Here is a 26,944-nt window from a genome sequence, read left to right on the forward strand (position 1 = left end):
CCAAAAGATTTGGTGAAAAACAAAAAATTTGGTTGGGTCAACCGAAAGTTTTGCAGAGAAAAGATCGTTTAAGTGCCCTGACATGAAAAGATAATATTATAATAAAACTGAGAAAAAATATTGTTAAATAAATTACCGAATTTATGTAATAAATTAGATTATATTTTAGTGGATTGTCATTAATTATAAATCTGGATTTGTGATGATATTTAACTAATTATTGAACAAATTACATTAAAGGAACCTTTCTAGAGTGAATTAATTAAAACTTCTGACACTCGCTCTAAATAATTTTAATTATCTTATAAAATATGTAACTTCCAGTTATATCGATTGACCGAGTAAACTATTTCGATTAAAGGCCTTTTAACTTTTGCATATTTCTATACTTGCTATAGCTTCGTCCAGAAGATATTGATACTTGCCGTGTGACTATTTACGGACTAATCTAATATTAGGACGTACATCTAGATACCAGGAAAATTTTCCCTGCTTGTTTAACTTTCTCCTAAGGGAAAATTTGCAAATTTGCGATTTACAAATTGAAAAATGGCCAGATTGGTTGTTGCAGCTCAAAAAAAAATTTGTTCTATCTATACAAATTGTTAGTTATTTTCATCAAGCAAAATTTTTTTTGTGAGTATCCGGTCAATTTTGATAATAGTGACACCTTAAAGAATATTTTTTTATTTATGATTTAAAGATTTCATTTGCGAGTTAAAGCATGCGCAAAACCAGACAGTAACAATTTCCCGTCAGACTATGAAAATCAATCAGAAACTTTGGCGTCGAACATTTCACAGCCATAGAAGAGGAAATCGACGTCTATTATTAACAAGATAGCGATTAGCGAATGGCGAGTCTGCTTTAAATGCAATAAACAATACTGTTTGAGTTTCAAACTTTTGAAGGTATTGTACAAGTTGAATTTGATTAGTTCACGATATATATTATTTTAATTTAGATATTTTTTCCAGAAGAGGATTGAAATTCACCAGGTCCGGAAAAATTCTGGTAGAATTAAAAATATTTCAAGGGATTTACAAGTATTGCGCGATCGAGTATATTGCGCAATATTACGCATTTCAATTGTCGGAAACACCCGAGACTGTTCCTAAACCGAGTGGCAGGTGTAATTTAAAGCTTTTAATATAAAGGATTTAACATTCTTTAGAGATTTCGAGGGATTTTAGAAAATAAAAAAAATAATTGGGATTGCAAAGATTTTTTTACTTTGTAAGGATTTTGAAGGTTTTCATAGGAATTAAAAGGTTTTATGGTACTTTTAATGATTTAAAGAGATTTTTAATTAATGCATTTCGTAGGGTTCAAAAAATTTAAAAAGGTTTTCAAATATTTAGAAGAATTTCTAAAGATTTAAAAAACTGCTTAAAGATTTTAGAATATTTACAAAATTCCAAGGAATTTTTAATAAATTAAATCATTTGGAGGGATTTCAAAGGATTTTAAATCTTTAAGGGTATTGCTAAAGATTCCAAGGAAATATTAATATATTTCAATAGATTGAAGGGATTAGAAGGGTTATTAAAAACATTTTAGACGAATTATTATCAACCCAGAGACGAATTTTGTAAGAAAGACTTGAGTTTTGAAGTTAAAAATTGGAATGCTTTAGAAAACAGTTGACTTCTAAACCCTGAAGATTATTTTTCAATAAATAGTTAAGTTGTAAAAAATTAAAAAAATTAACAATTGCATTTACAACCAAAAGTTTTAAAACTTTAAAGCAAAAGAGACGAATTTTAACAAAGTAATTGAGGTTTTAGCCTAATAGTTGAATTTTCAACCAAATGGCCGAATTTTAAACAAAATTTTTACACTTGGACCAAATAGTAGAATTTTCAAGCCAAAAATACAAATACAAAAAAGAAAGTTGAATATCCAGCTAAAGAGTTGAATTTTCTACAAAAAAGATCACTTACAACCAAGGAAGATCAATTTTTAAACAAATAATTGCATCTGCAATTAAAACAATATAATTTAAATCGAAAGAGACGAATTTTCAATAAAATAGTTTAATTTTCAAGCAAAAGTCCAATTTTTCAGAAGATAGTTGAATTTTTAACAATAAAATTAATTTTCAACCAAGAAGTATGCATTTTTAATCCATAAGGATGAAATTCATATGGAAAAAGACGAATTTACAACAAAATAGTTTAATTTTTGAACAAAAAATACGATTATTAAATAAAATAATTCAATTTTCAATCAAATGGTCGAATTTACAAATATAAAAGAGTAGTTGAAAATTCAACTTTTTGGTTCAGTATTCTTGAATTTTATTAAAAATTCGTCTCTTTTGGTAGTAAATCATTTTTTTGGTTTCATATATCAAATTTTTTGTTAAAAATTTAACAATTAGGTTTTGAAGTTGAACTTATTTTTGTTAAAATTAAAAACTTGTTTCTTTCTTGTTGAATTACATTCTTTAAAATTAAAAAAATTTCTTCCTTCCTTAAAAATTAAACTTTTTGGTTCAGAATTCTTCAATTTTGCTGAAAATTCGTCTTTTTTGGTAATAAATTAATCTATTTGTGTACAAACTGATTTTTGTGAGAGTGAATATATTTAACAACTAGGTTTTAAAGTGGAACAAATTTCTTTAAAATGCTTTTGGTTGGGCATTAAAAATTGTAGTTAAAAATTAGTTTCTTTGGTTGGAACTTGAACTTGTTTATTAATAATTCCTCTTTTTTTGTTGAAAAATCACTTTTATAATTGAAAATTTACCTATTCCATTTTTGGTCGAAATTGAATCTTTCTTAAGCATAAATTCAACTTTTTGTTAAAATTAAAATATTTTGTTCAAAATTGGTCTTTTTTTTTGCTGAAAATTATTATCTAGTTTACTTGGAAATTCAACTTTTTAGTCGAGAGTTCTTATATTTTATTAGAAATTCATCTTTTTTGGTGTAAAATTATATTTTTTATCAAAATTTCATGTTTTTAATTTAATAATTCAACTGTTTAGTATCGAAAATTCGTAAATTTGTCTGGAAATTTCAATAATTTAGTAAAAAAACCAATTATTTGGTAGAAAAATCTTCTCTTTTTTTAAACTAAAAATTATTTTTTGTTTAATTGAAAGTTTAACGCTTCAATTTTTTGTAAAAAATGTACCTTTCTTAGTTAAAAAATGCAATAATACCCGGATTCAGTATAAGTGCAAAATCCGGTTTTACTTAAAGGCTACGTTACTTTTGCGGGTGTCTGCATTGGGGGGAGGGGGTGTAAAAAATTGCCCCATTTTCTGAGGAAAACGGAAAAATGTCGAAAAAGTCGTACGATCCCAGCCTTGTGTTACTGAATTCAATAGTCTAATTTATCGCACGAATTTGAAAGTCTGAAAATGTGAGCTTCTGAGTAGAAATCGTGTCTCTTGGCCCACTTTTCATCATTTTGAAATTTGATCCTCTCAGTATTCTGCGAGATGAAGCACAAACAGAATAAAGTAGTGAGCAACTGAAAGAAAGCTAAAAGCTTCTTTCGGCAGCATTTGAGGAACAAGGAAAGTATCCCCGGTTGGTGAAATCAGCAAAGTATTTTTTTTTGTCTATGCCTGCTCGTCCTCCAGTGACGATACAGCACCGGGAAATCGTTCTACGGCACGGCACTGTAGTTTGCAGTCGGTGTATGAATTATTTTCGCCGTGGGGGCATCGCATCTTATGTAGGTCGTGTACACGTAGTTGTTCTAGTAGGACTGACTTCACTTTGTAATGTAGCCGGTTTCTGTCTCTATCTCTATCAGCTCCATCTCTATCTTTTCTGCAGGTTCATTCCCATTCTATCAATTGTTCAAAAAGGGCAAAATACCCACCGCGACTTCGGTAAGGAGGGGAATCAATAACATCAGAACCGATTTTGTTATAAAGTGGCGATTGGTTACTTCCAAACAACAATATGCAGTGCAGCTTATTCAGCAATTTCTGGTGAATTTAAAAGGAGGGGTCTGAATGAGTACTATTTTTTCGATTAAATCGGATTTACAAAAAATACTGGGGTAAAAACCCAATTAGAACCGATTTTGTTGCAAAGTGGCAAATAAGTACTTGACATCAACGCCATTCAGCGCAGCTTATTCAGCAATTTCTGGTGAAACAAAAAGGAGGAGGGTCAATGATTACTATTTTTTCGCTTAAGGTGAATTCATAAGAAATACTGAAGTATAAACGCCATTAGAACCATATTAGAACCGATTTTCTTGCAAAGTGACGACTGGGTACTTCACCAGGACAACGCCATGCAGGGCAGCTCATTCCGCAATTTCTGGTGAAACAGAGTTTTACACTTCTTCGGCAGCCCTAACAGTTCTACTATCCTGAGCTGACTGGCTGTGATTTTTTGTTGTTTAACAAATTGAATTATCCTGTATAAGGAAAACAATTTCAAGAGGTCAGCTTTTCCGAAAGAAGACTTTAAAGAGTAATTTTAAAATTGGGAGGATCGCTGGATTAAGGTTATGACTTCCAAAAGGGAGTACTTTGGATATCATCTCCTTGCGATCAACTCTCTTGCTAAAAAGAATCAAAAATGATAAATTGCTCCAAAGGATTAAAAAAGTTATTTCTATCATTTAATTTAATTGAAAAAATAAAATAAAAACCTTTAGTTAATATTTATCTGTCTACTGATTCGTAGTATTTATTGATTTCAAATAGTTCCGCGCTTTTCGGTACATGCGCAGTAGAAGAAGTCGGCAACCGTCACTGGCCCTCTATCGGATATTAACGAACTAAAAAACTAAATCCCGATTTTGTTGTAAAATTGTTCAATTAACTAAAAAAATATACGATCTTTGAACAAAATCTTTGTCTGAAAATGTAGGTCTTGAAGAAAAGAATGTTTTCAGTCAGAAGAATATTTTTTTCTAGAAAATCAATAGTTTGCGAGGAAAATAGAAAACCTAGTTTTTTATTTCTTCGACTCTTTTTTCCAGCCAGAGGGCATTTATTCATACTTTCGTATAATGGTTAGACACAAATGACAATGGAAAATAAACTTTATTTACTAAGAATATTTTTCGGCTTTTTCAGTCTTTCCCTTTTTTTCTTTCTCTTAGTTTTCCACTTAAATGCAAAATTAACAATTAGAATTTCATAATAAAATCCAACATACTTCTGTTTAAAATTTAAGCATTCTTGACCAAAAATTTGTTATTTGCTGAAAAATTTTCTTTTTTTATTTGAAAATTCAACTGTTTTGTAGAAAAATCACCGTTTCCGCTTAAAAAATAAACAATTTTGTATAAAAAAGTTTCTTTCTTGACTAACGCTTCATTTCTTTGGTTGAAAATTGGTTTTCAGAAAATTAATCTCTTTAGGTTAAAAATTTAAATGTTTTTTTTTTTCAATTTTTTTGGGGGTCAAAATTAATTTATATTTTCGAGTTAAAAATGTAGCTTTTTGTTTAATACTTCAACATTATGGATAAAGTTTTTTTCTTTTTCGACTGAAAATTTTCATTGGTTGAAAATTCCATTATATTGTTCGAAATTTGTCATTCTTCGTTGAATTTAACTGATTTTGTTTTAAAATAAAATATTATTTGGCTGGAAGATCAACTATTACATCATATTTTTAGATGAAAAACAAAAAATGTCATTTTTAGTTCAAAATTGATCTTCTTTGGTTGAAAATTAATTCATTTTGTTGAAAATAAGAATTTTTTACTGAGAACTAAATTATTCAATTTTTATTTGAAAATTGAACTTTTTCGTCCAACTGAAAATTTCATTTTTGGCTTGAAAATGTAGTTATTATTGTAGAAAATCTGTCCTTTGTATAAAATTAATTTGCTAGGGTTTAAAATTCATCATTTGGTTGAAGATTCACCAAATTTATTAAAAATGCATATTTGTGTTAAATTCAAGTATTATTTATTGAAAACCATTTTGTTGTTAAAAATATCAAATGTTACGAAGTTAATTCTTTTGGTTGAAAATTTATCAGTTGAGTTGAAACGAAATTTCTTTGGTTGAAAATTTAACTATTTTCTTAAAAACTCGTTTTATTTTTGGTAAAAAATGTCTATTTTGAGCTAAAAATTTAACTATCCATTTTCGGGTAAAAAGAGATCTTATGTAGTTGAAAATTCCAATTTTCTGTAGAACTATTGTATTTTGTTGAAAATTTGTCCTTTTTCGCATAAAATTATTCTTCTTGGGTTGAAAATTCAAATACTTTGTTAAAAAATTCATATATTTGGTTTGAAAATGCTTATTGCTCTGTTATACCTTAAAAGAAAGCTTTAGAAAGAGGGGGTGAAATTAGATAAACATAATCCGCTTATTGAAACCCTTCTTTATTGCCGTCGAGATCATCCATTGATAAAAATGCCGTGACATTTTCTTTAGAAACACTTTAATCAAATTGCAATAAGGTATTGGTTTATTAGAGAAAGATTCTTAACACCGATCGATTAAAGAGGAAATAAATTATTGATCGGATGCTAAATAAAACTCATTGGCCTTTTTAAGAGTGCCTGAAAAAGTGACCCTTTTGTAAATTTCTTCAACTGAACCCGAATTGTCTTAAAAATTCTCAAAAATTATTTTAGGTGTTCTATAAGACGAGCCCAATTTGTCTAACAAGTCCTTTATTAATTAACTTTTATAAACTCATCCCAAATTATATAATTAAATTACATATCACTTTTAGCAATAGGACCTGTTCGTCTGTGCAATATTAGCATTCCAGGAGTGCCGATTGTGGGGAGAGAATGTCATCGATCGCGAGCTTTCATGCAATGTAATAAGAGAATACGCATATTCTTAGTCAGCATTCATCTCGACCGCTGACTCCTTACTTTTTGCATTCCTGAAGGGAACAGGTAGACTGCGCGTGTAAATTTATATCTATGGTGTATGTAAACAATGCATGAGTACAATAATAAAATCATAAATTAAAAAAAACGAATAATTAGGGCTACCAAGTTCCGAAACGTTTGAAACGATGTTCAAATTGTCGGACCCTAAAGCCAACCACTCAATCAGAAGGAAAAGAACATATCTTTGAAGAAATTTTTGCACAGGGTTCAAAAAAAGTTTATTTAATTTAAAGCGATTTGGTGAATAGCTTTTGTTATTAAATTGAGGAAATAGTTTGTTGTTTCTAAAATCTTTTTTTTTAATGAAAAATATGTTGGTTGTGGGTTTTTACGGACTGTAATAGTATTTTGGATTCATGGTCGGAAGATGAAGAAGATTCATATTTTCAAGATACGTTTCTGAATTTATTTTTTTAAAGAACATGTAATAGCAATATTTTAATAATTTGTCAATTGTTTACCAATGATAAGTGTCTAACAAGGAAAATTTGAAACCCTAAGTTTTCAGCATTACCGTAACTTTGTAGTTTCGCTCATTGACTGGTTCTTTTGCTCATTGCAGAATGAACAACAAATTAAAATCATTATTCTAAGTCTCAATTAATAAGTGTAGTTTAATAACGTTTGAGAAAGATTTTAAAATAATAATTTAAGATATCAAACTTGTTATGCTAGACATAATAAATACAATGAAAATAATTGAGAAAATTTGGCTACATTCAGCCTCAAAAATTGTTAAAACTAAAGAAACTTTTGTCTGTGCTAATAATTGTAACTGCATTTATTACAATCTGAATTTTATTTTTATCAAAGATAAGAATATTTTAAAATATCTAGTAATATTTTTCACACCTGATTCCTAAAACTGTAGGAATTTGAATGAAATGAATCTATATCCGCTTTTGGGAGCAACAACCTAAGACAACTAATTTCCAAAAAAATATTTTACGAACCGAAACTATTTCTTGAATAAAAAAAAAATTCTGTCAGATTTCAGTTTTGATCAGTGAAAATCCTTACTTATTTGATTCAGTGACCCACTTCTCACGGATTCAAATTTAGACTTCAGTTCTGGTTATTTTGCCATCAAAGCTTGTATTGAAATAAAATTTTTTTTAAGTATCTTCTGTTGATATTTGCTTCAAGACGAGTTTTGAGGAACTAATTTGGTAATAAATTATCGCAATAGTGCAATTATTTAACCACCTATTCTCAGGTCTAATATAGTACAATTTGTTATCCGTTAACGTCATATTGACATAATGTTAATGTTACATTTATCAGTACTAAAAATAATTAACAATTTTAGGCGTTAAATAATAAAAATTTTTGTTCTAATCTATAGGAAATGATGCGCGGTTTCCCAAATTGGTCTTAATTTTACTTAACAATAATAATCAAACTGTTATCATTATTATTACATAAATACTCGTTGGACGGAAATTGTTCTACCCACTGTTTCCTAATCTCGGATTGAGCAACTGCCACTTTTAAGTAAAAATTATTTTAAATAATTTATAAGCAAATAATCGTGATGATATTTTCACATTTCCCTAGTTTTTTAAAAACTCGGAGAAATTTCGAATATTTTGGGGAAAGTCACAATGTTCAAAAGAGAAATCCAATTTCTTTGGGAAAATGGGTTGATCTAGTTTTGCAGAAAAAGCAAAACCTCGAATATGGAAATTATTTTTTTTATTTTTTCGGGAACTTGAAATTTCGATATTTTACTAATTTTGAGAATTCGAAAGGAAATATTTGAGAAAAATTTTCGATACGCAAGAAATACTATTATTTCGGTAATTTTCCCGGAAAAAACTTCGAGAAAATGTTCTAAAAATAACGGTACATTTTTTAGTTATTTTAGGAATTTTCCATAAAATAATTTCCCGACAATTTCATAAAGACTGTGGAAAATTTTCAAAGGTTTAGGGAACTTTATTGATAAAAACTTCGGTTTTATTTTGAAAAATTATTAAAATAAGTTTTTAATCAGAATTCATAACAAGAATTATTGTCAATGATACAAATGACGCTACGCTCCTACCGTGGGAAATAGAAACATAAGAACTGACGTTTTGAAGAATTTAGTAATTTAAGTTTAATGCAGTAAAAATAAAAATTTTTTAAATAAAAATTTACTATTCAATTTTCGGCTACTTCCGAATTTATGCTGGTAAAATTAGAAAAAGTGGAGAGTCACAAAATATTATTTATTTACACTATTTATTTTCAGTAATACAAAAATTCCCTATTTTCGGTAAGAAATTTTATTTACCCACAAAATAGGAAACTTTATCTACAAAATTTTGGGAAATATGCCGGAAGTTTTTTAAAGTTTAAATAATCTAACCGGCGGAAAATACGTCTAAAGCGGAACCCGGAAAAACATGCGACTCTCTTTTATCTCACATTTTTTGTTTATTTGTTTAAATTATGAAAACCGATTTAATGTCGAGGCATCATGAAAACAATAACATCGCCAATAACAGGCTCTTTCTCGACTTATCTAAAACTTGTTCGATTTTAAATCAGGATCTGATTTCTTATAGAGTTTCAATTCCTTTGAATTTTAATTGATCAATTTTTCAAAATTTTAACCTGAAAATATTGATTTCTTCAAATTTGGAAATTCTCCTATTTTTGAAAACCTATTGAAATTATCCTATTTTCAAAATAACAATTTAATTTAATTTAAATTAATTTGAAGTTTGATTTCACTAATATTATTTTCAAGATTTTTTAAAAAGGTTTAAAAAAATTAAAAATACGATTTTTAATCGCTATCGAAAGCCGATTTTGAAATCCCGTGAAATTTTAATCTCAAAACTCTTGGTCGATTTTCTCGGAATTGATGAAGTTTTTCAAGTAAAATTGTTTGCCCGTTCTTAAAAATTTAATACCTCGAAAGCATGACTTACTTTTAATTTTAAAGTAAAAATAGCACCTTTTTATTGGAATCCGCGGCCAAGTGGATCCAATTTTAGGTTAGTGACACTTTAAGATTATCAACAGCCACATCCATTTCCACAAACCTGGATACATTTTTTGGAACAAATTTTTTTTACTTCAAGTGAACAACACTTTGGCTCGGGAGTGGAAATTTGTTTTATCTTTAAATACTGATTTCGATTAAAATTTTTTTAAATGTTGGTAACCAAAGATGCAATAGGCAATTTCTTTTCCGTGAATAAATGAGAAGAAATCGCGTGATACACGAGAGAACCCACATTTTGTTCCAACGCGTGTGCGCTTTTCAGTTTATGATCAGTTGCAGGGTATAGGCGTCCGCATGTGCGCAATATATTGCTTAATAATATCCATATCTGGGTGGCGGAGTGGGAGAGGAAAAAGGAAAGAAAAAAAGAAGAGGACAGAAGGACAAAAAGCAACAGTGAAAGAGAGATGAAGAAACTCTCAAGAATTTTGAGTTAAGATTGTATACGAGGGTTGCTACAAAATTCCAATTTCAAAATTCCCGCTCTTTTGGCTCGCCTCTTCTTTCCCCGATTTTTTTCGAATTTTCTGACTTGTAGCAACCCTTGCGTGAATAGATTTAGTGAACCCACCGATCGTTCCTTCGTTGCAATTTGTTTTCGTGGAATCAGTGGTAAAAATCCATGAAAAATCCGTTTAGGCAATGAGATCACACAACACTTAAAATTGATCACAAACTTGCGCCACTTGCTCGATCACTCTGTGCACGAAATCACTTTCACTTGTCAATTATCGTTGAGCTTTAAACTCCCCGCGTCACTGACGTTTTCAACAAACAATCTTCGATTGGATTCAATATCACGAAAATATTTCCCACCGATTTTTAATTCAACTTTACTTTCTCGATGCGAGAAAACTTTTCAAAAACGACCATACCGATCGTGGTGAGATCTCAACGTTGCTCGAACTTGGTGATAAAAAATTTGAAAAAGATAACTTCTCATATCGTATCACTATCACGATAAAGTGGTATATTTGGTATTAAAGTTGGGTAACAATAATGGTAACAATAAACAATTAAGAGTTTGTTCGGTCGCCGAAGTCAGTTGGCAGGGAGGGAAGGATTTAGTTGAAATTCTTTCCAGCCCGAGGGCTGAAAATTGGTAGAATTCGGTACCGGTACCGTTTTTCCAATTTGTTCCCGCTCTCTGACCGGTAGACCGGTTCGACTGACAGCCGGTTAGGTGAAACGGTTCTGGACACTTACGCGACCGTGGCTCTAGGTTGACTGGTGCCGCGCAAGAGCAGAGAGCCCCACCATCAATTTCCCTCTGGCGGTGAGTGAGAGCGAGAGAGAGCGAGAGCGATAGCGCGCGAGAGAGAGAGAGAGAGAGAGGGAAAGAAAAAGAGGGAGAGTGGGTGTTAAGGGTGAAAGAGGGTGGAAGGAGGAAATGAGAGAGAAAATTCTACTTTCTAGGGTAGTCGGTGAGCGAGAACTGAGGAGGGCATGTGGCGACTGGGAAGGGCGGAGGAGGGCACGTGAGGACTGAGGAGGGCAGGAGGGGAACGAAGGGTTGTTGTCAAGAGGAGAGTTGTGGTAGGTCCTCACCCCGGTCCTCTTGCAGTCTTGTTCCACGAGAACGTAGAAGAGGGGATAGCACTTGAATGGAAACCCCGTATGGTGCTCTATCTTTGGGATTCGGTCGCTCTCCCCTTGCCGCGACACCATACGATAACAGTTAAGTTTCTTCTCCATTCAGGAAGCGCGTCCAAGTTTTAACTTTTTTTTTTCGCTGCTGAGCGTCAGTCGCGAGAGGGTGTTTTGCGTAGGTGCAGTGGCCATTCACATGCAACAGTACTGCAGGGACTGCAGTGTTTTAAAAATAGATTAATTTTTAAGTAAGTAGTTAAATTTTAATTATTAAGGATGATGAGTTTTCAACCAAATTGTGGAATTTTCAAACAAAAAGGATTGTTGACCAATAATATTAGTTTTCTACAGAGGTCACTTGACTAAGTATTTTAATTTTTAATCAAAATAAATTTATTCTCAATGAGAATTGTAGTTATTGATACTTTAACCAAAAGAGAATTTAATTTTGAATTTAAAAAATTGGAATTAGCCAAAAGAGACGAATTTTCAATAAAAAATACAATAGTTAAATTTATCATCCAAAACAATAATTTTCAGTAAAAAAAAATTCATTTTTAACGAAATATTAAAATTTTTATGTGAAAAAGACAAATTCACTATCACAAAGTTTATTTTTCAACCTCAAAATATGTATTTTCGATAAAAAAAAAAGTTCATTTTCAACCGAACCAATTTCTAACCAAATAATTAAATTTTTCACAAAAAAAGATAAATTCTAAACAATTAATATTGTAGTTGAATTTTCCGCTTAAAAATGTGAATCTTTAACCTAAGAATAGGTATTTTTAATTTTTTTAAATGTATTTTCAACAAATTAATTAAATTTCCATCGGAATAATTAACTTTTTAACCAGAAAAGATGAATACATAACAAATAATATTATAATTGATATTTCAGAAAGTTTCTTACAAAAATTTATGTTCAACCCCATTGAAATTAACTAGAAATACAAATTTTCAATTAAAAACAGAATATTTAAATTTACAGTAAAAAAATAACTAATTTTCCACAAAAAAAACTGAAATTAAATTTGAAACGCTTTATATTATAAACATTTCAAACGATACTATTGCATTTTTAACCAATTATATGATTTTTTATCCGAATAGTTGATTTTTTAAACTATAAGATAGATTTTATAGCAAAAAAACATTAATTTCTAACAAAAAAACAAATTTTCAAACAAAAAATCGGTAAACTTATTGATTTAATCAAATGTAAAAAATTCAAAATTTGGTTTAAAAAAAAAAAATTTTCAACAATAAAAATTGTTTTTTAGCCAAACAGTTGGATGTTTAACTCAAAAATATGAACGAATAAGTTAAATTTTCCACCAAGAAGATAAATTTCCATCCACGTAGTAGAATTTTCTAAAAAAAAAAATGAATTTGCTACAAAACAGTTAATTTTCATTCTAAAAATATGAGTTTTCAGCAAAAATGTTTATTTTCAACAATTTGAATGAATTTATTTTTGATTTAAAATGAATACTTTCTTTGGTAGAAAAGTTTCACTATTCGATTAAAAATTAAATTGCTTGTTGAAAAATTATTATTTGTAGGTGAGAAATTTAACGGTTTTGTTGAAAACTTTGTCTTTTGGCTCAAAAATTAAACATTTGGAAAGAAAGGATGATTTTTCATATTTTGACTGAAGACTAAATTATTGGTTCAAAATTGACTTTTCTGTATAAAAAAAATTCATATTTTCAACTGAATAGTTAAATATTCTAATAAAATAGTTGAGCTTTCAACTAAAAAGGATGGTTTTTAAACTAAATTGTTAAATTTTGAATAAAGTAATTAAATTCTTTAAAAAATATTCATTCTGAAACAAAAAAATAATTGTATACTTTTCAACAAAAAAGAATTTTGTACTCAAAAATATGCATTTTTAACCAAATAGTTGAATTTTCAGACAAAAAATTAATTCTCAGCGGGAAAAATGAGTTTTCTACCAAAAAAAGACGAATCTTCAACAGGTTGAATTCTTAACCAAGTAGTTGCATTAAAAAAAAAAATAATAATTTTCAAAGAAAAATATAATAGCCGATATTGACAAAATGCAATTTTAAATAAAAAACAAGGAATTTGATTCAAAAGAGACAAATTTTCAATAAAACACTTGAATTACAACAAGAAATTAAATTTAAAAAAAAAAAATATAACAGCTGATATTAAAACGAAAAGAAATTCAATTTTAAATAAAAATCTATTGATTTGATTAAAAAAATAGAATTTTCAAGAAAATAGTTTAATTTTCAACAAAAAGATAAATTCTGAACGGAAAAGATTACTTTTCGACCAAAAAGGCGAATTTTGAAGAAAAAGATTGAATTCTTAACCAAGTAGTTGAATTTTCATTTTAAAAAATATAATCTTCAAAGAAAAATATAATAGGTGATATTCAACAGAAAAAAATTAATTTTAAATAAAAAAGCAATGGGCCTGATCCAAAAAGTCAAAAATTAATCTGTTTTGGTGTATGATTCAAATACATGTTAATTTTTTTTTATTTTGTTGAAAATTAATCTTTTTAACCTAAAACGTCGACGATTCCATTGTTGGTTTTTTTCATTTGAAAATTCCACATTTTTGTTTGAAATACATTTAAAATACAAATAAAATTTTTTCTTGAAAATTGAATTTTTTTTGGTTTAATTTTGATCTCTTTTATTCGAGAATTCGAACATTCAGGCGCTTTCAGCTTTCCATAGCTAAAAGTATTGAATATTGATAAAAACATGTTTTGAAAATTAACTAAAAATGGGACTACTGCGAAAAAAAAATTCCGTAGTAAAATCGAGTTTAGTTTTGAATTTTGAAGGGTGGTGAAGGCAGGCAGGTAGGCAGGTAATCGACAGATTTCACCAAATGACCAACTAAACTAAACCAGCGGTACCGCGTCGGTTTTATGGTGCCTCTGAGTCTTGCCTTTTGGTCATGTGCCCAGATTTCTTCAATGGAAGGATAATTGCTTCCAGGCATTTTATGGGCACCCATTTTCGGCTTTCCACAGGATGTCCGTGAATATTCTTTTCAATATTCTTCTTGATCTTAACTGTACATCCGCAATATTGAACCGCCGCGTCGCGTCGTTCAGAAAAGCCAGAAACTTTCGAATTGCAATAGCTGCACGAAATCTTTTCTCGATGTTTCTGATTAAAATTTTTCGAATTATTGACAAACAATTATTTTTTAACCAAATAGTTGCATTTTTAACAAAATAATTGAACTTTCAACAAAAAAAAAAAAATTTTTAACAAAAATTGAATAGTTGTATTCTCTCATGAAAAAAATTATTTTGAACTAACACAAAACTTTATTAAAATCACTGTAAAACGTTTCAAACTCTGAACATTTCAAGTAAAAATATTGCATTTTCAACAAAAAATAGAAAGTTTTAATCAAATAGTTGAATGATAAACTAAAAAATTAATTTGTAACAAAGGAGTTCAGCTTTCAAACTAGTTGAATTTTCTACCAAAAAAGTGAATTTTGAACCAATAAGATTACATTTATTTAAAAAAATTGTTTTGAACAAGTTAGTTCAACTTCCAGCAAGTAGTTGCATTTTCAAATAAAAAAGATACATTTTTTAACAAGAAGATTTAGTTTCTACCAAAAAAGGCGAATATTTAACAAAATACATGAATTTTCAAATAGAAAAGGATGAATTTTCAACAAAAAAAGAAAAAAAGTGTGAACAAAATAATTAAATAATTAAATTTTCAACCAAATAATTGAATTTTCAAACAAAAAAGATTCAAATTAAAACAGAAAGTGTTGAATTTTCATAAACGAACATAATTGTTTACATTTGAACAACAACATTACTTAAAATTTTTAACAAATAGTTGAATTTTAAGATAACAAAGAGCATTTTTTAACGAAAAATGGAACAGTTAAGTTTTCAGATAACAAAATTGTTTTTAAAAACGCACGTATTATTTTAGGCAACAAATTTTCATTTTTTGAATAAAAGACATATATTTTTCATGAATTAGTTGAATTTTCAATGAAAAAGATAAATTTTCAACAGAATAGTTTAATTTTTAACGAAAAAATATAAATTTTAAACCAAAATTGTGATTATTCAGTTTTTTGTTTGAATTTTTTATAGAAAAAAAATAATTTTTAATAGAAAAAAATAAATTTTCAATCAAAATTGCATTTCAACAAGAAAAGGTTAATTTTCAACGAAACATTATTGATTTTCTTCCAATAAAAACGAATAGATTTAATGAGAAAATATTTAAATCAGTCATTTTTATTGATTGCACCCTTAACTGTCACTGTGTTAACCAGGCAATTCTGGTTAATGTTAACAATTTATTAAAATTTTGCTTTCTAATAAAGAATTTTATTCAGAAATAAGTTTACAATTTTGTTAATTCAGGCATTTTGAATCACTTATTTTTCAGGAAAATTATGCTTGATTCATTTAATCAGTTCAATTTTGACTGATTAATTTAACATTTGAGAAATTTAAATGAGATTAAAATCTAAATTAAAAATCCCATTTAACGTCCAATAATCAAATTGATGCAAATTCCTGTTAAAGAAAAAAATAATCCAACGACCAAATTTGAACCACAGCAAACAAAAAAAACTCCGATTGTAATCTAAAAAAAATGTAATCAGTAACATTTTGATTGATCTAATCCGTAACTATCACTGTGTTAACCAGTCAATTCTGGTTAGTTTTAATAATTTATTGAAATTTTTATAATTAATAAAGAATTTCATTAAGAAATACTTTTACAATTTTATTTTAGCAGATAAATCAGTGACTTCGATTGACTGTAAATCAATCATTTTGAATGACTGATTCAGTCAGCAATATTGACTGAGATATCTGTTAAAACGAGTGTTTTGTCTATAGAAATTATTGATTTTTCAGTGAAGATATGATCGAATAATTTAAACATTCAAATTTTAATTGAGCTATCCCATAGTTTACATTGTGTTAACCAGTCAATACATTTTAATTTTAATTATTTATTGAAATTTTGCGATTTAGTCGAGAATGTTATGTAGAAATGATTTCACATTTCTATTATAGTTGAAAAATCATTCAATTTCATTGACTATAATTCAGTTATTTTAAATGACTGCTCCATATAGTAATATTGACTGATTCATTTGTTAAAACAACTGTTTTGTGAGTAGAAATGATTGATGTTTCAGAAAAATTATGGTTGATTAATTTAATCAGTCCAAATTTGACTGATTAATTTAGACAGTCAAATTTTACTTAATCTGACAATTTAACCCATAACTTTCACTGTGTTAATCAGTCAATTCTGAATAATGTGAATTATTGATTAAAATTTTGCTATCTAATCAAGAATTTTAGTTACTGCGATTAACTGTGAATCAGTTCTTTTGAATGACTGATTCAGTCAGCAATATTGTCTAATTCATTTCTTAAAACGACTGTTGTGTCAGTAGAAATAACTGACTATTCCAGTCAAATTATGGTTGAGTAACGTAATCAATAACATTTTGATTGATCTAACCCGTAACTTTCACTTTGTTAGCTAGTCAATTCTGGTTAATTTTAATTATTCAGTTAAATTGTGCTATTTAATAAAATAATTTTATTCAGAAATAATTTTCCAATTTTATTTTCGCAGTAAACAAAATTGACTAATTAATCTGTAAAAACGACTGTTTTCTCAGTAGGAAGAACTGACTATTCTGTGAAAATTTTGGTCAATTAATTTAACCATTAAAATTTAGACAAAATAATTTAATCAGTCAAATTTTCACTGATTACGTTAATCAGTCAAATTTTCACTGATCACTTTAATTAGTCAAACTTGAGTTTGAAACCTTTGTAAAGGTATTTTGCAAAAGCAATTTCTAAAATATCGAGAATCGAAGTCTAGATTGGATTCTAGATTGAAAAAAGGGGGGACCAATCGAATAGATCGAATGGGTCCCCTACCTATCTATACCACATTATATACCTGGTTCGCATAAAAAGGTCTTTAGAATGCAAGACCATCTAAAATCGACAATGCCTGTCCCACTACCGACAATGTCGAGAGAGCCCTTAAAAAAAATTCAGGATGATAAAAAAAGTAGTACCTAGCGGTAAAAATGGCGGATACTCGATATCCGTACCAACGTACCGTTAGGCTTCTTTTCTAATTCGTGTCTTAGATCGAAGGGTAAGGCAAAGGTAAAGGTATCTATGTAGGCGGAATCGATAGAAAGGGGGCAGATTTTTTTTACAAATAACAATGAACCTGGCGATTCAAAAAGATATTACTTGTCGGAGAGGGTGCACTTCCCTTTTTAGTTTTATTTTATTTTTTTATTTTTATTTTTAACATATCAAGCTGCAAGAGATGCATGTGAACCGACTACGACTACGTATACCTTCTCGCATGACAAATTATCAAAAAGATCAATACCCTATCAAGTATCATATTAAATCAATTTCAATAGATTCATCATTTTTTCAATACATTAGAGCTTTTTCATTATGGGGATATTTTAACACCCCCCTCCTCCCACGGCCCCGTTACGAATAAATTAAAAAAAAAAAGATTTTCAATAATTTTCTCACCATTCGGCAAGTCGATTGAAAACGTTTAAATATTTAATTTTTTTGCATACAAATTAAAAACAAAAGATTTTCAATAATTTTGGCACCATTTGGCAAGTCGATTGAAAACGTTTAAATATTTAATCTTTTTTGCATACAAATTAAAAAAAAAAGATTTTCAATAATTTTGTCACCATTCGGCAAGTCAATTGAAAATGTTAAAATAATTAATTTTTTTTGCATACAAATTAAAAAAAAAAGATTTTAAATAATTATGGCACCATTCGGCAAGTCGATTGAAAACGTTTAAGTATTTAATTTTGTTTGCATACAAATTAAAAAAGAAAGATTTTCAATAATTTTGTCACCATTCTAAAATTGCAAAAAATTTCTTTTCCGATACTTTTTTTTAATAAATTCAGGAAGCGGTACATATTTTGATGTTCAACTAACATTTTTTTCTATTTCTTACGGACAACGACTTTTTTCCATGCACAAAATAATTTAAAATTTTCAACCGACTTGCCCAATGGTGATAAATGTTATTGATTTTAAAAAATTTGGTTCGTAATGACACAAATAAACTTTTCAGGGCTATTACCATGAATAAAATTTTTTTCTCATTAATTACGAATAATTAAAAATATATAGAAAAATGCTCTAAAACAGTCAAAATAGGCTAATTTTTTACGAAAATTGGGTTAATTTTTGTATCAAAGAGACGAAGTTTAAACAAAATAGTTAAAGCTTCTATGCAATTAATGAATTTCGCAATAAAATAAAAGATTCGCAAATAAAAGATTCAATATTTAAACAAATAGTTAAATTTTTAACCAACATAATAAATTTTTAATCAATAAGATAATTTTTTATTGAAAAAATTAATTGTACTCAAAGCACGTGATTTTTTATATAAATAGTTGAATTTTCAATCAAAAACGGAATAATAAAATTTTCAGTAAAATTTTTTTTCCAAACAAAAATGAAAATTATTGTCAACAAAACAGTTCCACTTTAAGCAAAGAAATGAAATTTGAACTAAAATTTTGAATCTTAAAAAAATGATTTTTCCAAAAAATAGTTACATTTGCAGGCAAAGTAATAAATTTTCTGTTAAAATTATGAAATAAAAAGGAAGAATTCATATAAAATAATCAAGTTTTTAGTGAATAAGATTAATTTTATTTAAAAAAAGACGAATTTTCCACGAAATAATTAAAGTTTCTACTAAAAAGTTAAATTTTTAATTAAAAAAGATCATTATCTAACTAAGAATGGAAAAGTTAGATTTCGAGTAAAAAAAGTATTTTCAAGAAAATAATATATTTTTCTGTAAAAAATTGATTCCCAATCAAACATGAAAAGCTTTTTTCATAAAACAGTTGAATTTTTAACCCAAGAAATTAATTTTTAACGAAAATTGCGAATATTGAATTAAGGTTATTTGCAGAAAATAGTTGAATTTTCAATTATTGTTAAATTGTTAAATTTTTAACCAAAAAAGATCATTATTCAACGAAAAATGGAAAAGTTAAATTTTTAGTAAAAAAGTTATTTTCAACAAAGTTCTGGAAAACCGGGAAAAGAGGTAAAAGTCTAAAAAAGAATGAAGTCAAAAATACGAAAGCAATTTTAAAACTTTTTAAGTTAATATTTAACTACACCGTTCCAGGGCCAAATTTCGTAATCATTGTTTTTATCATCAAATTTTTAATGCAGTTCATGGACAGCCCCTAATTGTTTACTATTCTTGGTGTTGAAAAGTTATCTTCAGAATCCAAAAATAGACTTTTCTGATAAAAAAAATTACATGTAATAAATAATAAAAGACTTAACTCAAGACGAATTTTGAAAAAATAGTGTAATTTTAAACTAAAAATGATCAAATTGACAACAAAAGTTCAAAAAATCATGTAAATAATTTTTTAATTAATTTTTTACAAAAAAACAAACGAATTTTTAATAAAAAATTTAAATTCTAAACCATAGAGAAATGAATTTTCAACTAAAAATAGCTGATGTTTAAATATAAAAAGTTTTTAATTTCAAATAAAAAATAATTGAAGTCGAAAGAAAAACATTAATAATTACATTTTTATTTGGAAATATTAATTTTCAACCAAAATGAAAATGAATTTTCAAGAAGAAGAAACAATTAAATTTTAACCAAAGAGAATTATTTTCTACTACAATGATGAATTTTTAAGAAAAAAACAAAATTAATTTTGTAATTTGTTTAATGTTACGTTTTATAAAATTTTGTTAAAAAAGATAATTTTTTTAACCAAAAAGGCGAATTTTCAACAAAATGTCAATTCTCAACCAAAAAAGGTTTTCAGAGAAGTAAGTAAAAAATGTCTACCAAATTTTTGAATTTTCATGCCGAAAAGACAAATTTCATAAAGAAACAGTTTTATTTTCAAGACTTTTCAACCAAAAAGAAAGAGTGTTTACAAAATTGTTGAATTTTTAACAAAATAATACAAGTTCTAAATACATCATTGAAATTTCAAAAAATAAAAAAAAGGAAGAATTTTCAGACCAATATTTGAATTTTAAAGGGAACAAATAAATTTTAATCTAAAATGATAAATCCTAAAAAAACTCGACAAGAATTTTAACATTTATCAAAATAATTATATTTTCAACAAAAATAATGATTTTTAAACCAAGATGACAAATGTTTAATAAAAAAAGACCAATTTTTAACAAAATGTATAAATTTTCAAGCAGAAATGGAATAATTACATTTTGACCTTAAAAAAAGACGGTTCATCAAAATAGTAAAATTTTCAACAAGGTAAAATTTTTAATACAGTAGTTGAAATTTCAAAAAAAAAACACACACACAAATTTATGACAAAACGGTTGAATTTTTAATTTAATATATCAATTTGTAACAAAAAATGTAATAATCATACATTTTCTTTGCTTTAAAGCAAAGAAGCTAAGAAGATAAATTCACTTTCAAATACTCGAATTTTGAAATACATTTTAAGCCAAAAATGGAATGGTCACATTTTCACTTAAAAAAATTAATTTGAAAAAAAAAACAAATTTTCAACTAAATAAGATTTTGAACCAAATATTTGAAATTTCAACCAAAAGGACAAATTTACTACAATACAGTTGAATTTCCAATGAAAAATATCAATTTGTAAAAAAATGAAATAATTATACATTTTCACTTTTTAAAAAAATGATTCTCTACAAACTAACTAAAATTGGAAGAAAATAGTTGAATTTGAAAACAACGAAATAAATTTTTAACCAAATTGCCGAATCTTAAAATAAATAAGATTAAAAAAAGTTTAACAATGATCCAAAATGTTAAATTTTAAACCAACTTAATGCTTTTTAAATCATAAAGATTAATTTTCGAAAAAAATACAAATTATATAATTATAAATAAAAATATAAATAATAATAAATAAATTCTTTCCTCTTTTTTATTTTTGTCCGAAAATTTTATTTTTTTGTTTTTTTGCAGATTACAATAGGATTTTTGGTTTTCGTTTATTCGTTGTGGTCCAAATTTGGTCGTTGGATTCTTGTTTTGTTTAACAGGATTGCGCATCTATATAATTATATAATAAATAAATTAATTCTCAAGGAAGAAGCGAATTTTCAACGACAATTTCACTACAGAAGGGCTGAATTTTCAAATCAGTTTTCAACCAAAAATAGCATAGTTAAATTTTTACTATAAAAATTAATTTTCAAGAATGAAACGAATCGCCAACAAAATAGTTCAATTTTAAAGCATAGTAATAAATTTTTAACTAAAACGTATACTAAAAAAAAGAATTCAACAGAAAAGTTAAACATGCAACCAAATAGTTGAATTTTCAAAAAGTTTAAAAAATAAAAAAAAAAATTATTTTATGTTAAGTCAAGTGGACAAACTGGACAAAATGCCGTTTCGTTGGGAAACCTTTTCTGTTATATTGTGATTATGAGAACCGTGGGTACTTTTACCGGTGCTTTTCGACAGATTACAGTTATCTGTGACCACTGTGATGTCAATGACCCACCTTTCTCAGCTGTTAGGCCTGCCCGATTTTTACAGGACTAACCAAACATTAAATCACATAAATGAACTAAATTCTCTTAACTTGACTCTGATAAAAATTTCATTTATTCATATCTTAAACCGTAAGTTAACCAACAATGTTTAAAATTACGAACAACAAATAGAGATTAATTTTCAACCGAAATAATCATCTTTAAACAATTAAATGCATTTTTTGACTTGTTAAATTTTTAACAAAGCAGTTGAATTTTCAACCAAACAGACGAATTATCAATAAAATACATTAATTGAAAAAAAAGTTCGCCGGTATTGTAATACCAAAAAGATAAATTTTCAAATAAAATTATGAATCTTCTATAAAAAAAGTTAGTTTTTAACTTAGTATTTACATTTTGAAAAAAAGTAACAAAATAGTTCGATTTTCAACTGAATGAATTAATTTTTAATTGAAATGATGAAACGCCAAATAAACATAATTAATTTGTAAACAATCAGTTGATTTTTCAACCCAAAGGATGAATTTTCAAACTAAAAAACTGATGTCGTACCAAAAAAGATTTTCGGTTAACAAAAAATTAGTTTTTGACAAAAAAAAAACGAATTTTCAACAAAATTGTTAAATTTTAAACCAAAACGATGATTTTTCAAATAAAGTTATAAATCTTCAATAGAAAAACGGTATATATTCTCACCTTTCCAATTTCTAAATAGAAAAGATAGCTTATAGAAATTGTGCCTCACTGCAATATTATCTTACCTGAAACAGAAAAAATGCATTTTTTAATGTAAAAATCAAAGTTGAATCATTTTTGAAATTTCAAATCAAAACAAAATATTTTTTTTTACTTTTTGCATGACAGGCTGCACTAGACAAATTGCTCTCAAAATAGGGGAAATAAGAAGATGTAACAAAAAAATTTAGTAAAATAAAATTATTTTGGGCTTAATATACTATATTAAATTCAATTTGCAGTGTAATACATTAAACACATTTCGAGTGAAAGTATTATATTTTTCAGAAAATAAATGAATTTTAAACAACATAGATGAATTTTTAATTAATAGATAATTTTTCAACTAAAATGATAAAAATCAAACCAAAAAATGAATTTTAAACAAATTATTGAAATATATTATGAAAAAAGTAATTTCAACAAAATAGTTACAATTTTTAACCAAATAGATGAATTTTTAACTAAAATTATGAGTCATCAACCAAACAAATTTATTTTGAACCAAATAGTTGAATTTCTAGCCCAAAAGTTTAATATTCTAGAAAATGGACGATTTTTCAACAAAATACACTAATCATAAAAAATAATTTTTTAACTAAAAATGAAGAAGTTTAATTTGCAGTTAAAAAATTAATTTTTGCAAAACAAAACGTCAAAAAATAGTGAAATCTTAAACCCAAGAGATGATTTTTAATGAAGATGATGAATCCTCAATAAAAAAATAAATTTTCAACAAAGTACTTTCTATAAAATAAATACATTTTTCAACTAAAATAATGAATCATCAGCTGAAAAAATTAGTTTTGAACCAAATAAAAAATAAGAATATATATTTTCAATAAATTAAATTTCAAACCAAAACAGTTAAATTCTGAACAAAAAGATATATTGGCAATAAAAAATATAATAGTTGATATTTCAACCAAGAAAAAAAATTTCCAACAAACTAGTAAAATTTTTAACCGAATACATGAGTTTTTAACGAAATAGTTAAATTTTAAATTAGGCAAGATAAATTTTCAATAAAAAATGGAAAAGCTGAATTTTTAACATAAAAGATCATTTTCAACGAGAAAAATTTAATTTTCAATAAAAGAATTAAGTTTTCATTCAAAGAACTGAATTTTTAACAAATGATAAATCTGTAACAAAAAAAAAGAATTTTTAACATAACAGTTCAACTGTTAACCCAAAAAGAAAAATTGTAAACCAAAAAAGATTAATTTTCTACGAAAAGTTGAAGTTTTAACCGAAAAATATTAATTTTATACCAAAAAAGAAGAATTAAAAAAAAAATAGTTTAATTTTCAATCAAAGAAATAAATTTGAAAAAAAGTTTATCTAAACTGTCAAACTTTTAAGCCAAAAGACGAATTTTCTGTCAAACAGTTGATTTTTCTGCCCGAACATATGAATTTTTAAAAAAAAGAATCAATTTTTAACCAAAAATAGAAAAGTTACATTTTCAGTATAAAAATGAAGATCAAACCAAAATAAAAACCTAATTTTCAACAAAAAGTTTAATTTTTAATCCAAGTAGTTGAATTTAAAATAACAAAAAATAATATTTTAACCAACAATGTAATTGTTAAATTTACAGTTAAAGAAATTAGTTCTAAAAAAAGTTTTCAATGAAGTAGTTACAATTTTAACCATGAAGATGAATTTCCAACTAAAATGTTGAATCTACAAGTGGATAATTAAATTTAAATTAAAAATAATAATCTATAATTTAAAATGCATCCACCTAAAATAAATCATTTTAAATTTAATTTACTAACACTAATCGTGTATTAATTAGTGATTAATTTAAATTAATTTTTCACATTTATTAGTATTTTCAATTAATGATTGTCCACTGTATTTTCTAGTCGATAAAATAAATGCGGAATCAACAAGAGTACACTTAGTGATGCTTGGAATAAATCTAAAACAGTTTAGGATTCAGTCCTCAACTTGCATTGTTATTTTTCTTTCCTATTTTGTTTTTTGTCAAAAAAATTTTTTATTTTCTAGAGGAGGATCTTTTTTCAAATCAAAATAGGAACATTCTATGATGGTTGTCCAAATTTGGGCAACTTAAATCATCATTAATCGAGAAATATTGTTTCAGGTAGGGGGAACCTGCCCACAATCGATAATGCATGCTACAGTGGATAATCATTAATTAAAAGTGCAAATACACCTTCAATAATTAATTTTGTAATTTAATTTATCAACAATGATTGTGTTTTAACTGCTGATTAAATTAAATTAATTTTCTACATACAATTGTATTTTTAATTGATGATTGTCCACTGTAGGAGGGTTCCCCCTAAAAAATTTCCAAAGGAAGTCATGTCAGTACGCGTGCCTTGTTTTAACCGATAAAATAAATGCAAGTATTCCGTTGTCCCTAAAGTTCATCCGGAGTCGATAAGACTCAACAGGATTGTTTTATACTCTATCAGACTCGGATTTCGGCAGGGCAGGTCATTCACCGAAGAATACAGTTAACCGCTCTCACAAAGCACAGCAGACGCTTAAAAAAAAAAAAATAAAAAAAATTAAAAAAAATAAAATATATTTTATGAAGTCTATTCCTGGATCCAAATGGAAAATAAATGTAAATAATTGGGGATTTTCGGAATTTTCAAGGTCGTTTTAAACCGGATCTTGTTAGAATAAAAATTACGGGTCCAACAGAGATACGTGGAGAAGCGGTTCGTGTAGGTCGTTGCCATTCGATTTAAAAAGCGAGCCTCTTTCGACGAAGTCAACGAACGAATTTCGAAATGTTTGATTAATAATGAATCAGCAGCCTCACGCTTTTTGGAAGAACCGTTACCTTTGGTGAGTCTAATGCCCAGAACCTGTCTCCTTGTCTTTCACTTACTCAATTTTTTCTTCTTACTATCTCTTCTTCATTATTGTTTCAATCAGAATTATTTTGTAATTATTTTAATTATAGTATGATGATTTTTTTTCATTTGATTTTCAACAAAAAAAATAAAAAAACTGGGAGAGAGGATTTAAAATGTTGCAAATTTTGGATAAGACTCCGTTTCTACATGTTAGCCCGTCATCAGTTACAAGAAGAAGAAATTAAAAGTGAAAATATTTCATTTTTAAATTAATAAATGAAATTTAAACCTAATAGTGGAACTTTTGAATGAAAAATAATTGTTAACAAAGTACTTCCAAGTTCCAACAACTAGTTGAATTTTCTAAGAAAAAGAGTAATTTTTTATGAAAATTTTAGTTTGATTAAATTGGTCCAACTTTCAACCAAGTAATTTAATTTTCAACTAAGAAACGAACTTTAACCAAGTAGTTGAATTTTCAAACATTTATTCAAATGTTCAATAAAAAAAGATTAATTTTAAACCACAACGATTATATTTACATATAAACAATGTTTTTAACAAAGTGGTCCAACTTTCAACCATGTAATAGAATTTTTAACCAAAAAATCAACGTTAAGAAAATAGTTCAACCTTCAAACAATTAGTTAAATTTTCAATAAAAGATTAATTTTAAATCAAGAAGAATTATTTTCTGAAAAAAAAAGAATTTTGAATAAAACGGTGAAACTTTCAAACACGTAGTTTCAAATTCACCCAAAAAATGAACTTTCAAACAGCTAGTCGAATTTTCAACAGAAAAAGATTAATCTTAAATCAAAAATATTCATTTTATATATAAAATTTTTTTCGGAAAAAATGGTCCAACTTTCAACCAAATAATTAAATTTTCAGCCAAAAAAGATGTATTTTAAAGTAAAAAGATTAGCTTTAAATCATGAAGATAATTAAAAAAAATAATTTTGAACAAAGTGGTCCAACATTGAACCAAGTAGTTTAATATTCACTCAAAAAATGAACTTTAACAAAATAGTTGAATTTTAAATAGCTAGTCGAATTTTCAACCAAGAAAGATTAATTTTATGCCAAGAATATTAATTTTATATACGAATTTTTTTTCTGAACAAAGTGGTCCAAATTTCAACCAAATAATTGAATATTTAACAAAAAAATTAACTTTAACAAAGTAGTTCAACTTTAAAAAAATTAGTTGACTTTCCAACAAAAAAAGATGAATTTTAAACCAAAATGATTAATTTTAAATCAAGAAGATTAATTTAAAAATAAAGAATTTCGCACAAAGTGGTCCAACTTTCAACCAAATAATTGAATATTT

The 26,944-nt window shown here is 26.9% G+C and overlaps 1 protein-coding gene across 3 annotated transcripts in view; it reads right to left on the reverse strand.

Moving 5' to 3' along the window:
• The window catches only part of LOC117183123 (probable nuclear hormone receptor HR3), a 197,429-nt gene that overhangs the window by 75,992 nt on the left and 94,493 nt on the right, over positions 1-26,944 (reverse strand). For 2 of the 3 annotated variants that reach the window (XM_033376309.1, XM_033376307.1), the window contains exon 1: positions 10,418-10,964. The exons of the other annotated variant lie outside the window; for it this stretch is intronic. The gene's annotated coding sequence lies outside the window, so the exon portion shown is untranslated. Of the gene's footprint in view, positions 1-10,417; positions 10,965-26,944 lie in introns of those variants that run through there. 3 annotated transcript variants of the gene reach the window in all.

The sequence above is a fragment of the Belonocnema kinseyi genome, chromosome 2 (genome assembly GCF_010883055.1).
Source record: "Belonocnema kinseyi isolate 2016_QV_RU_SX_M_011 chromosome 2, B_treatae_v1, whole genome shotgun sequence".
NCBI classification, from domain to species: domain Eukaryota; kingdom Metazoa; phylum Arthropoda; class Insecta; order Hymenoptera; family Cynipidae; genus Belonocnema; species Belonocnema kinseyi.